The sequence below is a fragment of the Ambystoma mexicanum genome, chromosome 6p (assembly GCF_040938575.1).
Source record: "Ambystoma mexicanum isolate Mex_15411 chromosome 6p, UKY_AmexF1_1, whole genome shotgun sequence".
Taxonomy (NCBI): domain Eukaryota; kingdom Metazoa; phylum Chordata; class Amphibia; order Caudata; family Ambystomatidae; genus Ambystoma; species Ambystoma mexicanum.
The window spans coordinates 654,427,858-654,440,417 of record NC_090935.1 but is presented as its reverse complement, the minus strand read 5'-3'; the positions used below and the strand labels follow the sequence as shown (position 1 = coordinate 654,440,417).

General features: G+C 49.7%; 1 protein-coding gene across 5 annotated transcripts in view; it reads left to right on the top strand.

Moving 5' to 3' along the window:
• BDP1 (BDP1 general transcription factor IIIB subunit) overlaps positions 1 to 12,560 on the top strand; it is a 2,223,165-nt gene that overhangs the window by 1,599,784 nt on the left and 610,821 nt on the right. The window lies entirely within an intron of this gene.

The following is a 12,560-nucleotide window of genomic DNA, read 5'->3' as shown; positions in this document are numbered from 1 at the left end:
AAGGGTATGGTCCAGAGGACTGCACATGGGAGCCCACTACTAATGTCCATGCTCCTTGACTAATGTCTCAATTTTTCGTTCTCCTCTGTTTTTCAGCTGCCCACATGTCAGCGCTTGGGTGGGGGTTCTGTAAGGTTTTCAGAGCACCAGTGCCTGGGGGCTTTCACTTGAAAGCTCATGGCTTGCAAGAACTACATTACCCAACAAGCCTTTCTCGGCAGATGCACTCTGCATCACCTGATGTTGGATATGCCGGTGCGCCACAACAGCTTTCTGGCACCATAAGAAGCTACGGGAACTTACCAGCAGCGCTCTTCAATGAGTAAATAATACACGCTCGTGTTTCACTGTTACTTGCTTGTTTATCCCTGTGAATTTCCTTTACAGTTACTTTTGTTCTCTTCCCCCTAACCTCCTCCCCCTGCGTACCTCCTTGCGCCTGCCCTTCTGCTTGGTCTATGTCCTCTCCCTTTTTTTGTATCTGTTCCCTGATTCTTGTTCTGGCTGACTCTTACCAGGACCTTTGGATTGTGCCTCACTTTGGATTCCTCCTTCTTATCTACCTGTAAAGAACTTGGTATAGATTTGATACTGGATTAAGCTTGAATACTGCCTCAACCTTCAAACTGTTAGACTTCCTGTAGTTTGTCCTTGTGTCATCAGGACTGGTCCTTTCTTTAATTTTTATTGTTTTCACTCCTCGTGCTGTTGTGCGGGTTCACTGATCTATGGACACAGTGCATTGGATGGAAGGATTCAGTTTCCAACTAGGTGTCCCGCGGATCATCTTTTGACCCTAACTTGGGTAAATATTTTGGTCTCACGCTCCATGCTTCTTTCCTTTCTGTATATTGATTTTTCCCCTCTCATTTGCAGCCTGGGGGTTCGAGGCATTGGAACTATTTTCTCCTGCTACTTTTTCACCTACCATCTTGGAATATCTTCTGTGGTTGAGGTTCTGAGGTGATAGATTTAGAGGTGAATTGGGTAACCTTGCATATCGTGTACACAGTACAACCGTCAGCATCAAGGTACCTGACTTGACCCTGTCCGCGAAGGACAGGGACACCTCGTGACCTGGTGTAGGAATGCTACCAGGGCGGAAGACAGAGCTGGTCCTACGCCAGCAGTGGGGTAAGGGTGTTTGGTTGGCCACAGTCCCTGAACCCCCTTAATGTGCCAGAATGCTGAATGAGCACCAAGTTGAACAAGCCGTGGAGGCGACACAAAGCAACACAGACAAAAAGGGGGACATGGCTCATATCGATTTTAAAAGCTGTGCTGTACACTGACCCACTCCCGAGGCAAAGGATAGAGTTAGATTAGCCCACAATCAGGTGAGACACAGGATCAATGGATGGGGGAGAAGAGCAGAAAAGTGCAGCATTGGAAAAGGAAGTCTGTTACGAAAGACCCGTAGGGCTCACACAGAGTGAAAGGTTCTTGGGTAAGGTCAGGTGGCATGGCGGTGGGTCAAGAGACCAGGTGGAGTGAAGCATCAAGGAGTGTGTAACGGCGGTGGATGCTGCTACAGGTATGGTGTTGAATGCAAGAGAAAGGGCTTCTGAGTTGAGATAGTGAAGCTGTGACAGTGAGAGTGTGTGGTGGAGTAGAAGTGAGTAGTTGGTGGAGGAGGGAAGAGAGTTAAAGAGAAAAGGGAGAGAGGAGGATTGTTAGAAGATTAGAGGAACAGATGAGAAGTGAGAGAAGAGAGAGCGGTGTGGAGATCAGAGAGTTAGAAAGGGGGAGGAGAGAGGACCTAGAAAGATGAGAGGAGTAAACGAAGAGGATGGAGTAGCAACAGATTAGAAAGAAGAGCAGGAGGGATAAGATCAGGGAGAGGGGTGAAAGAGAGAGAAAGAGTGTCTTTTTATCACAGGTGTATTTAGAAGATCCCCAGAGGGAGCGTTGAGTTGGATTTCCAAAATCAGCCTCGGAGGGAGGATTTCAGGAGGAAACTCTATTTATGGTAAACAGGGAAGACCCCGAGAGGTTGGTGAAAAGCCAATAATGGCAGGTGAGTGAACTATCAAGGCTTAGTCTCAGAAAGAGTGCAGTCTAGGGCTATAATCAGTCCGAACAGAGAAACACTTAATTCAAGATAGACAGTAGTGTATCAAAAGTAGTTACTTATTAGGCCTTTAGTTCCACACTAAGCATATAAAATTCACAAGTATTGTCAATCAAAGCCATATATAACATATTTTGACAAATCCCAGGGTATTGTCACTGCTCTCATGGGGGGGAGCCCCTTCCCATGAGGCCAGGGAGGTCAAGCCACTACCCGATAGTCCCCCTTGGGGGGTACTCAGCGGGTGGATCTCATGGGGAGGGAAACCCTCCATGGGACCAGTCACGACTTTGCTGGGAGAACATGGTATGGACCTCCTCCTTCGCTGTCCTCTCACTCCTCACCCTACTTCCCCTTCTATAATTCCCCACAAGTCCATCTATTGCTGTAAAATGGGAATCCCCAATCACTTTGAACAGACTGTGACAAGGAAGAGTAAGAACTACGCAGTTGGAATCCCTCTTACTTCTGGCACAAAGAAGATTGGGCAAAGAGGGAAAAAGTCCACTGCTGAACCAACATACATGGTATAGTAATTCCAACACAATCCCGATCATAATAAGGGAAGGAGGACTGTACGCAACGGCAGATCCTCACTGGAGGAGCCGAGAGCTGGCAAACGGTTTACTGCTAAGGGCACAGGACGCTGGCGGGGTTTTGCCGAACACAAGAGGTGTTCAGAGCTGTCCTGGCTGGAGAATCTGAGGTCCAGGAGCATCCGGGAACCAGACCACTTGGCTGAGGCAGTAGGTACGGAAGGTGCGCGGGAGCCGACAGCAAGCTCAGACGATCCCCCAAAGTCAGCCAAGGGAGACAGTAATCCCACAAAGGGTACTTGGGTTACCGTAACGGGTGGCAGTGATCACAAAGAGCAAATGATGCAGTTGGGGAAAGCAGAGGAACTCCTTCTCCCTCATCCCAGTCCCTGGGGAGAAATACAAAACAGACACATGACAAACAGTGCCTGGCAAGTTAGTTAACAAGGCCTGGTAAAAAGGGACAGCAAACCTGAGAGAGGGGCTTGGGACCCATATAAAACTGGGGAAGCTGCACAAGAAGAGTAGAGGAGGGGGTCATGGACCCATTGCAGTCTAAGGAAGCACGCCAACAAGGTGCTGAGAGACAAAACAAGTAGGGAAAGCCCTGAGAAGGCATGAAGGGGTCGGTGACCCACAGAAACAAGAGAAAAGACACTAAGCAAATGGGAGAGACGCCACTAAATGTCCTAGAAGGATCTAGGACACAAATAAAAGTGAGCAGGATGAATTAATGATAAAGGGGCAAGGGCCCATTGTTAAACACATTCTCTGGAACAACAGTCCAGTCTTGTGGACTTTGCTTTTGAAAATCGTTTTCTTGTGAGACACAGCTGCAGGTGTGCGATATTTGTTTTGTAAAAGTACAATCTTTTGCAAGAAGATGACTTGCTGGTCAAGTCTGGTAGGATCAGGAACCAGACCTGATGATACATTTATTGAGGTGAAAGAAGAGGGGAAGGGACAAGTCCCTGATACTTGGGGGAATTGTATTTTCTAGTCAAGACTTGGAAATTAAGAACTGAACATTTTGGTTGGAATCTAGAACAGAAGCTGCCTTCTGGATCCAGAAGGTCACAGTTTTCCTTAGTTAACTTAGTCTTTAAGGGATGGAAATAGGTTTTGACACATGACAGTGGACATTTTATGTTTTTGGACGTCCTGACAGAATCCTTAGCATTTTTTTAAAGTATGGAAACTCCTCAGAGAAATAGGGTTGGGTAGGGTTTTCCTTTTTCTTCATTTTATTTATTTTGACATTTGTTTATTAAGCTGTAAGCGATGATGCACCATTTTATCAAGGTTACAATGGAAGTATAGCATGAGATAATGCAATGACCACATAACAGCAAAGTAAAACACAAAGTACAATTCACACAAACAAAACAGAAAACAAACTTTCCAGGCATAAAACTGGGCTCTTGTACAAGGTAAATATGAGATACCGATTGTTGTAAAAGCAGGGTAGCGCCTTGTGCACGGTGGGGTGAGCAACCAGAAATGCAAGGCTAGTAACTTGCAAGGGCCGCGGGATGGATAGGGGGGCTAGTAAGGGACTGACATTCACATATATTTAATATATAAAGGGGCAGTGAGAAAATGTTCAGTGTTTTATCATCATACGTGTGGAACTTAGTAAAAAATGTGTTTTCCAGGACTCATACGTTTCAACGAGGACATCGTCTTAACATTGTAGTGACCCAGCCCATGCCTTCGTCCCTGCATCACACCAAGTTTCAAGTTTGCAATACCATAGTTGATAATGCAGGCCGCCCATGAGCTTCCAGGACATGGCAATTTGACGTTTCGAAACTATGCAAGCTAGATCCATAAATCTGGTAACCTGTTTTTATTTGCCTTGTCTGGGATACGCGCCAAGTAACCACTCCACCGGACCGCAACTGTATATTTCACCCGGTGCCTTACAAGCTTGTTCAATTCGGGACCAAAAGCCTTGCACTGTTACACATTTCCAGAACATGTGGATTAAGTTTGCATCATCTTGGTTACACTAGGGACAGGTTGAATGCATGTTTTTATTAAATATAGCAACTCTGCTGTGGGTCATGTATGTACGATGGAGTACATTAATTTGCAGCAGTCTAAACCTAGAATTTGAGGGGATTGGTTGCTCTCACGTTTTCCATATCTATGACGGGTAATCACCACAGCTGTGCTGCTTCGGAAAATGGGCCTCCATTGGGCCTCGAGGGCCTCCATCGAGACGACGTCACCGGATGTTATAAGTAGGACGCAGGATGCCCGTAGCCTGAGTTCTGTTTTTTCCGCGAACGTGTTCGCTTCAGAGAGCTCGGCGCGCCTCGGTTCTTCTGAGTTTTTCTATCGGTTCTTTGAACCCCTTTGTGAAGATATACTGATGTCTTCGTCTTCTACCCCGCGGCCGGGTTTCAAGAAGTGTCGGGACTGCGTTTTAGACGATTTTGTCAGGGCAGTGGGTGGAGATCACCTTAAGCGATTTCAGTTTCACAGGATGAAATCTGCCTTCGCCGCCAAATGGCCCTCCTTCCCAGAAGAGCCACCCACACACACATGTATTGCAGCCATGACGGAACCAGGGGGACACAGGAAAAGTCTGTCTGCACTATACAGCCTTGTTCAGATCCATTCCAAGCCATGCAATAACATTAAAGAGACCTGGGAACGAGATCTGGGTGTGAAGCTGTGTGAAATCACATAGTTGAGATATTGCCAGTTGACTAAATGTGTATCCATGAACTCAGGGCCATGTCTTAATCAGTTTAAAGTTCTGAACCAGTTGCACTACACCCCAGCCAAGTTAGCTAAGTTTGTGCAGGGCCACACGGGAAAATGCCCTAAATGTGACGCCCCTGATGCAGACTCCTATCACATGTATTGGGCCTGCCCACCGATAACTAAATTCTGGGGGGAGGTGGCAGAGATTCTAGAAGACATTACGGCAATACCTGCTACACCCTGCCCACGGAAATACCTTTTTGGGGATATTGGTAAGGCTGCAACTACCACTAGACGATTGTTCAATTTAGCATGTGTGGTTGTGAAACGAAATATACTGAAATGTTGGAAGTCCATAGATCCTAACTTGAAGAACAATTTATTACATTGCCATCGAGATGCCACCCCAAAGACATATGGACGCTGTTCAGACTCCATCTATGTAATATGTTATCTGATGAAGAGGACAATCCATAGACATTGCTCTGGTACTGTCAAACAAAGTGCAAATGTGTAGTGTATACTGTAAATGTTCATCTATGTTGTTATATCATGTTGTGGTTCGCTAGCCGCTGGCCAGTTTGGTCTTGTTGTACCTCTCTCTGAACAAAAATTAAAATAAAAAAAATAAAAGAGAAGTGTTGGGACTGCGGTTCCAAGATGTCGCTGACGGACCCGCACGATGCCGATTGAGCATCGGTGAGGACCACACCACGCCACGGACGATTGTGACGATTGCCAGTCGTTAACGTCCAAGGCCTTGCGGGAGCGTAAGAAGAAGCTTTCTGTCGGTAAGGTGTCCAAGCCCCGGAAGTCGAAATCCACTGGCCTTTCGACTGACAACTCTCCGCATCGTCGGCGTAAGCCCAGGGGGTCTCGGCCCCGGAGTGAGTCCCGCCATTCCTCTGCCTCTTCTAGGCACTCACGGAAGTGCCGTCACCGGTCGCCTTACCCGTCCTCGTCCGAGGACTCCGCCCGTCGGCAGGTTGCTTGTCCCACCAAGCATTCCTCTCCTGCGGAATGGGATTCATTTCGTAAGGAGATGATGGCGATTTTTCAGTCGCAGGGCTCCGTTCCGTCTGCGCCGCCAAAAGACGCCGGCAGGGAACGTGCTAGAGACACCGTTTGCACGCCTTTGGGCTCGAGCGGTCGTCGCAATCACCGTGAACCTTCGACGTCCCGGTCCGACACGGTGGATCGCTCTAGCCATGCCCGCTCCAGGTTCCGGTCCTCGACGCCATCGAGACCATCAGAGCCTGTGAGGTCTTCGAAGAAGACGTCGACGCCTTCGGCGCCGAGACCGTCGAAGGACTCTCTCGAGGCTCCGCCTCCGAGGAAGCCATCAACGCCATTGGTGCCGAGGCTGTTGAAGGACACGCTCGGGGCTCCGGCCTCGAGGCCTGTGTCGAAGCCATCGGCGCCACACTCGACGCCGATTCCGTCAACGCCCTTGATGCCTTTCGAGGAGGATTTCTCGGAGGTTCCCCGGAGACCGGTGGAAACCCCGAGGAAGGCTCTGGCCAAGTCCAAACACGTGCCTTTTTCTGTGCCCTCATCCAGGGATTTGTTCCAGCCTCGACTATATTTCTGAGGTGGATGAAGGGTCTGATGATGGTATGGTTCCTGATGACCTATTATCTGGTCATAGCCAGTTAAAAGACCGGCATCAGTCTTTGCAAGACGCCAGTGGTCTGGGCACCTCCCCGGAGGTTGAGTTTGGCAGGCCTGAGCCGGGTACGCATGCTGAATCCTCGTACCGGCGCCTCATGTCGAGGGGTGACTGAGTACTTGGGGTGGTCTGCGCCACAAGGGGACTTTCTGCAGGATGACCTGACGGACATCTTGGACCAAGGTCCACCAACTGACCCGGTACTGCCATTCCATATGGCATTGGAAAGAAGGGTGGCAGCGGCTTCGACTGCTCCGGAGAGTCTCCCGGCAGTGGGCAAGTCTTTGCTGAAAAAATACCATCCTTCCAGTAGCAACCCCAGCTACATGACTATGCACCCCACTCCGGAGAGTTTGGTGGTGCAGGCGGCTACGGCCCCGGCAAAACAGGTGTCGTACCCTACCATCCCTCCTGATAGGGGCGACAAGCATTTTGATGGTTGGGAGAAGAAAGTGTTTTCTTCAGGGGTTATGGCTTTACAGGCAGCCAACTCTCTGTGTGCCTTAGCACGTTTCACTCATGCTCTGTGGAATTGTGTCTCTTTGGCGGCTGAACATATTGCCGAAGGGGAGGAACGGGATGGTTTTCTTGCTCTTGTTCAGGATGGCAAGGATGCCATGTGTGAATCCGTTCAGTCGGGTCTGGACATTGCAGATTGTGTCAGCCGGTCCATGGCGGCGAGCACCGTAATGCGCAGATTTGCGTGGTTGCGGAAGTCGGGGTTTGCTCCTGATGTGCAAGCCCGGCTTCTCAACATGCCCTTTGATGGTGAACATCTTTTTTGGCAGCAAGGCTAACGAGAGCCTTGAGAGGTTGCAGATTAACAAAGCTACAGCAAATTCGTTGATCGCAGCAGTTCGCCAACCTCTGCCTTTTGGTCGTAGGGGACAGCAATGGAGGGGAGGTTCCTTTCGGTACTACTCTTCCTTTGGTAGATCGAGAGGGGCTGCAAGTCAAAGGGGCCACCGTAGGAGTGCCAGAGGTGGAAAACAAGGTACTCGAGGTGCCAAGGCCGCCCGGGCAGTTGCCTCTTTACCTTCAGACAATGCTGCAGCTGCTTCAGCTCAGTCATGAGGCCATGTCCCATGGTTCGCAGGTTGGGGGAAGGCTGGCGCAGCATCTTGTAGAATGGCGTGCCCTTACTTCAGATGTGTGGGTTCTGGAGATCATAGCCCACGTCTACTGTCTTCCTTTCCGGCAGAGGCCTCACGACAATCCACCAGGGAATCTCTCTTTGAAGAGTCCGGATCCGCTCCTTGCGCAGGAAATCAAATCCCTGCTGGATAAAGGCGCCATTGAACTGGTGCCTGTAGCGGAGAGGAACAAGGGATGGTAGTCCCCTTATTTTTTTATTTTCGAAGAAAGATGGGGGATTGAGACCCATCATGGACTTGCGTTGTTTGAACAAGCTCCTCAGGAAGGACAAGTTCAAGATGGTTACTCTCTCTCAAGTTCTCCAGGCCCTTCAACTTCAGGACTAGTTGGTGTCTCTCAACCTCAAGGACGCTTATTTTCATGTGTCGATTCATCCCCGAGGGCCTTCACCAAGCTCATGGTGGTGGTGGCAGCATATCTCAGGAAAGGGGGGATTCACGTCTACCCGTACCTGGATGATTGGTTGATCAGGGCGCGCTCTGGTGAGCAATTCCAAGGATCATCTGTCAGTCACCTGCCACTCCCTTCACAAGCTGGGCTTCTCCCTCAACTTAAAGAAGTCCCACTTGACGCCAACCCAGCGGCTCCAGTACATCGGAGCAGTGCTCGACACATCCCTGGGGCAGTGTTTCCCTCCCCAGGTTAGGGCTCATCACATTCTGCAGATGGTGCACAAGGTTCAACATGCCCAGTCTCCCGGCGTTCGAGTTCTTGAGGTTGCTCGGCCTCATGGCATCCTGCATTCTTCTGGTGCCAGAGGCCAGGTTGCGGATGAGATCTCTGCAATGGGCTCTCAAGCTCCAGTGGTCGCAGTCCTCCGGCAGGATGTCGGACCCCGTTCAGGTGCCGCCCTCGGTCACCCAGGATCTTCTGTGGTGGGCCGTCGAAGGCAATCTGATGAAGGGGGCTCCATTTTGGCTACCCTGGTCGGAGGTAACGATCGTGACGGACGCGTCCCCCACGGGATGGGGAGCTCATGCCAACGAGTTGACAGTCAGCGGTCGGTGGTCTCCGTCAGAGTCCAGACTCCATATCATTCTGTTGGAGCTGAGGGCCATCAGGCTAGCCCTGAAGGCTTTTCTGCCTTCTGTGCGAGGGAAGAATGTCCTGATCCTGACGGACAACACAGTGGCCATGCACTACCTCAACAAAAAGGGAGGGGCAGGCTCTCTCCCTCTGTGCAGAGAGGCGATGCAGCTCTGGTTCTGGGCCATCCAGCAGGAAATTTCGATCTCGGCAGTTCATCTGGCCGGAGACGAAAACGCGGCAGCGGGCGCTCTGGGCAGGCAGAGCACGGTCTCTCACGAGTGGGAGCTGGCTCATGAGGTTCTCCTGGAGATTTTCGCCCTTTGGGGGACCCCACAAGTGGATCTCTTCGCCTCCAGTGTCAACCGGAAGTGCGAAAGATTCTGCTTGCAGGAATTTCCTCCAAGAGGAGCCTTAGGGGACGCGATCGTAGTGGAATGGTCCTTCCCACTGCTGTACGAGTTTCCACCAGTCCCAGTCATTCCGCAAGTGCTACAGAGGTTCGGTTCACGGATAATCCTCATTGCTCCGGTATGGGCCAGGAGAACGTGGTACCCGGACCTTCTCGACATGTCCATCTGCCCTCCACGCCGTCTCCCCTACCGTGACGATCTGCTCTCACGGGAGAGGGGTCAGGTTCTCCATCTACAGGTCAAGTCCCTCAACCTTCATGCTTGGCTTCTGAAAGGTTGAGGTATAAGGATTGGGACTTCCCTGAAGACATGATGGAGGTGTTGCTTTCGGCCAGGAGGCCTGCAACATAGTCCCTGTACCGTTTTCGTTGGAGAAAGTTCTGCGACTGGTGCAGGGTTAAGAAAGTGGATCCTTTTTCATGTGCCATCCCTATGGTTCTGTCTTTTTTGCTTTCGTTAGCCCACAAGGGCCTGCAAGTGGGTACCATTAAAGGTTACCTGGCGGCGCTGTCCATATTTAAGCGCTCGTCTGAGGAGTGTTCTTATTTTAAGATTCCTTTGGTTTCTCAGTTTCTCAAAGGGCTCACTAATGTGTTCCCACCGTCACCTTTCCAGGTGCCCGGTTGGGATTTGAACCTGGTTCTAAAATTTCTAATGGGAGCTCCGTTTGAGCCTTTACATTCTTGTCCTTTGAAACTGCTATCCTTAAACTGTATTTTTAGTTGCGGTTACTTCAGCTCGCAGAGTGAGTGAGTTGCAGGCACTTTCTGTTAAGCCACCCTTCACGGTGTTTCATAAGGACAGTGTTGTCCTTGGGGTTCGTCCTTCCTTTCTTCCGAAAGTTGTATCGAAATTTCATTTAAGCCAGAAAGTCATTCTTCCAGCATTCCGAAAGTGGTGTCGGAATTTAATATTAGCCAGAAGGTCTTTCTTCCGGCTTTTTATCCTCCTCCGCATCCTGGTAAGGAAGAGAAGAGGCTCCATAGTTTGGATCCTAGGAGAGCTTTGAGTTTCTACATTTCACGCATGTCCTGGGTCAGAGTGGACAATCGACTCTTTATAGGATACGCTGGAAGGCGTTTGGGACAAGCTGTTACTAAGCAGACTTAGTCTAGATGGATTATCCTGGCAATTTCTGAATGTTACCGCTTGGCGGGTAAGGACCCTCCGGTAGGCTTACGGGCCCATTCTAATAGGGGTGTGGCTGCCTCTACTGCTCTGCAGAGGGGTGTTCCCATTCGTAACATTTGTGAAGCAGCCACGTGGGCTTCGGTCCATACTTTTGTAAGACACTACTCCCTTTATTCTTTCCATGAGCAGGATCTGGCCTTTGGCAAGGCGGTCCTTTATTCTACCATTTAATTGGGCATTCTAAATTTCTAAATTCTTTTCCCTCCTCCATACGTTGGTACTGCTTTGGGAGTCTGTCATAGATATGGAATATGTCGGAGGAACCAATCCCCTCGAACAACAAGTTACTTTCTTACCTGGTAACGTTCTTTCGATGGGATGTTTCCGATGACGTATTCCATATCGCTCCCTCCCTGCCTGCCCCGCTACAGAATTCCATATGCGATTACAGCTTACGTACCGCAAGGCTTTCTATGGTCATACTGGCAGAAGATTGGTGCCACACGTTCTGGCGAAGAAACTGCAACTGAGGCTACGGGCGTCGTGCATCCTACTTTTAACATCCGGATATGTCGGCTCGATGGAGGCCCCAGAGGACAGCATATCGACGCAGACGCCGAAAAATTTCCGAAGCAGCACAGCTGTGGTGATTACCTGTCATAGATATGGAATACGTCGTTGGAACATCCCATCGAAAGAACGTTACCAGGTAAGAAAGTAACTTGTTCTTTCGGGACACATTTTTAGGGAAACCTAGCACTCGTTCCCACTCTTGATCAGTGATTATAGAGCTCACATCTGACTCCCATCGCGTCTTCAGGCTGGGCTTTTGGGGGATAGACCCGCTCAACAAGCAGCTGTACAGGCCTCCACTGGGGGGGGGGGACATGTCCGCATTCCAGGTGGGGGACGCGGGTGCCCCGGCTGAAATTAAAATGGTGCCCCGGCTGAAATTAAAATGCATTTTTTTTTTTTAAAGTGTGTTTTTGAATAGAGTAAATCGGCTGGGGCGGCTCACATGGTGAGACTGGAGCATAACACGGTATCAGGCACCAATGAAAAAGTGGCCAACAGTTGCAAATGGCATTTCATTCCTTTAGTGACACACTGTTTGAATAGTACCCATGGGGGTGTTTTTTGCTAAAATGTAAGCAAATTGTGATAGTTAAAGAATATTTATTCAGCAACAACGGTCAAAACTACTAGCTGCATAGTGAAGTAACTCATCAAACTGGCCCACATTGGCCAAAAAAGTGGCACATTTTGACCCAAAAAACTGGCCCACACTAGCATTTTGCATTTTTGGTTCCGACATTGCAGTTCAGTTCCCCAGCCTTACATGCTCACTGAGCCATGCAAGGCTGGGGGCGTTTTGCTTCACCAGCCTTGCATAGCTTATTGGAAATGCTAGCTGGGGAACTGCATGTCTGTATGTGCAAGGGGGAGCTCCTGCGCCTCCTCGCACATACGGACAGACCAGCTTGTAGTGGGGTGTTTCAGCACCCACGCGCAGGCCCGTGCAGGCGCCTGCGCATGTGCATGCGCCTGCGTACACATGTACACGAAGCTCTTGCTTCCTGATTGATGCGTGTATACTTATGTTATGAGTGAGTCTATGGTGATGGGTGCTTGTGTGAATGAGTGATTGCTGTTTGTCTTTTTGTGTTGGTCTGTGAAGCTGATTTTGGCAAGTGAGGGAGGAGGGTTGTACAACAATGGCATTTTAGAAATGCCTTTGTTGCACAATCCCCCTACCCACCTGCCAAAATCAGCTCTCCTTCTGAGCGCTATGGAGCCAAGGCGACAGGGATGGTATTTCTTTACTGGACATCTATCATAGATGT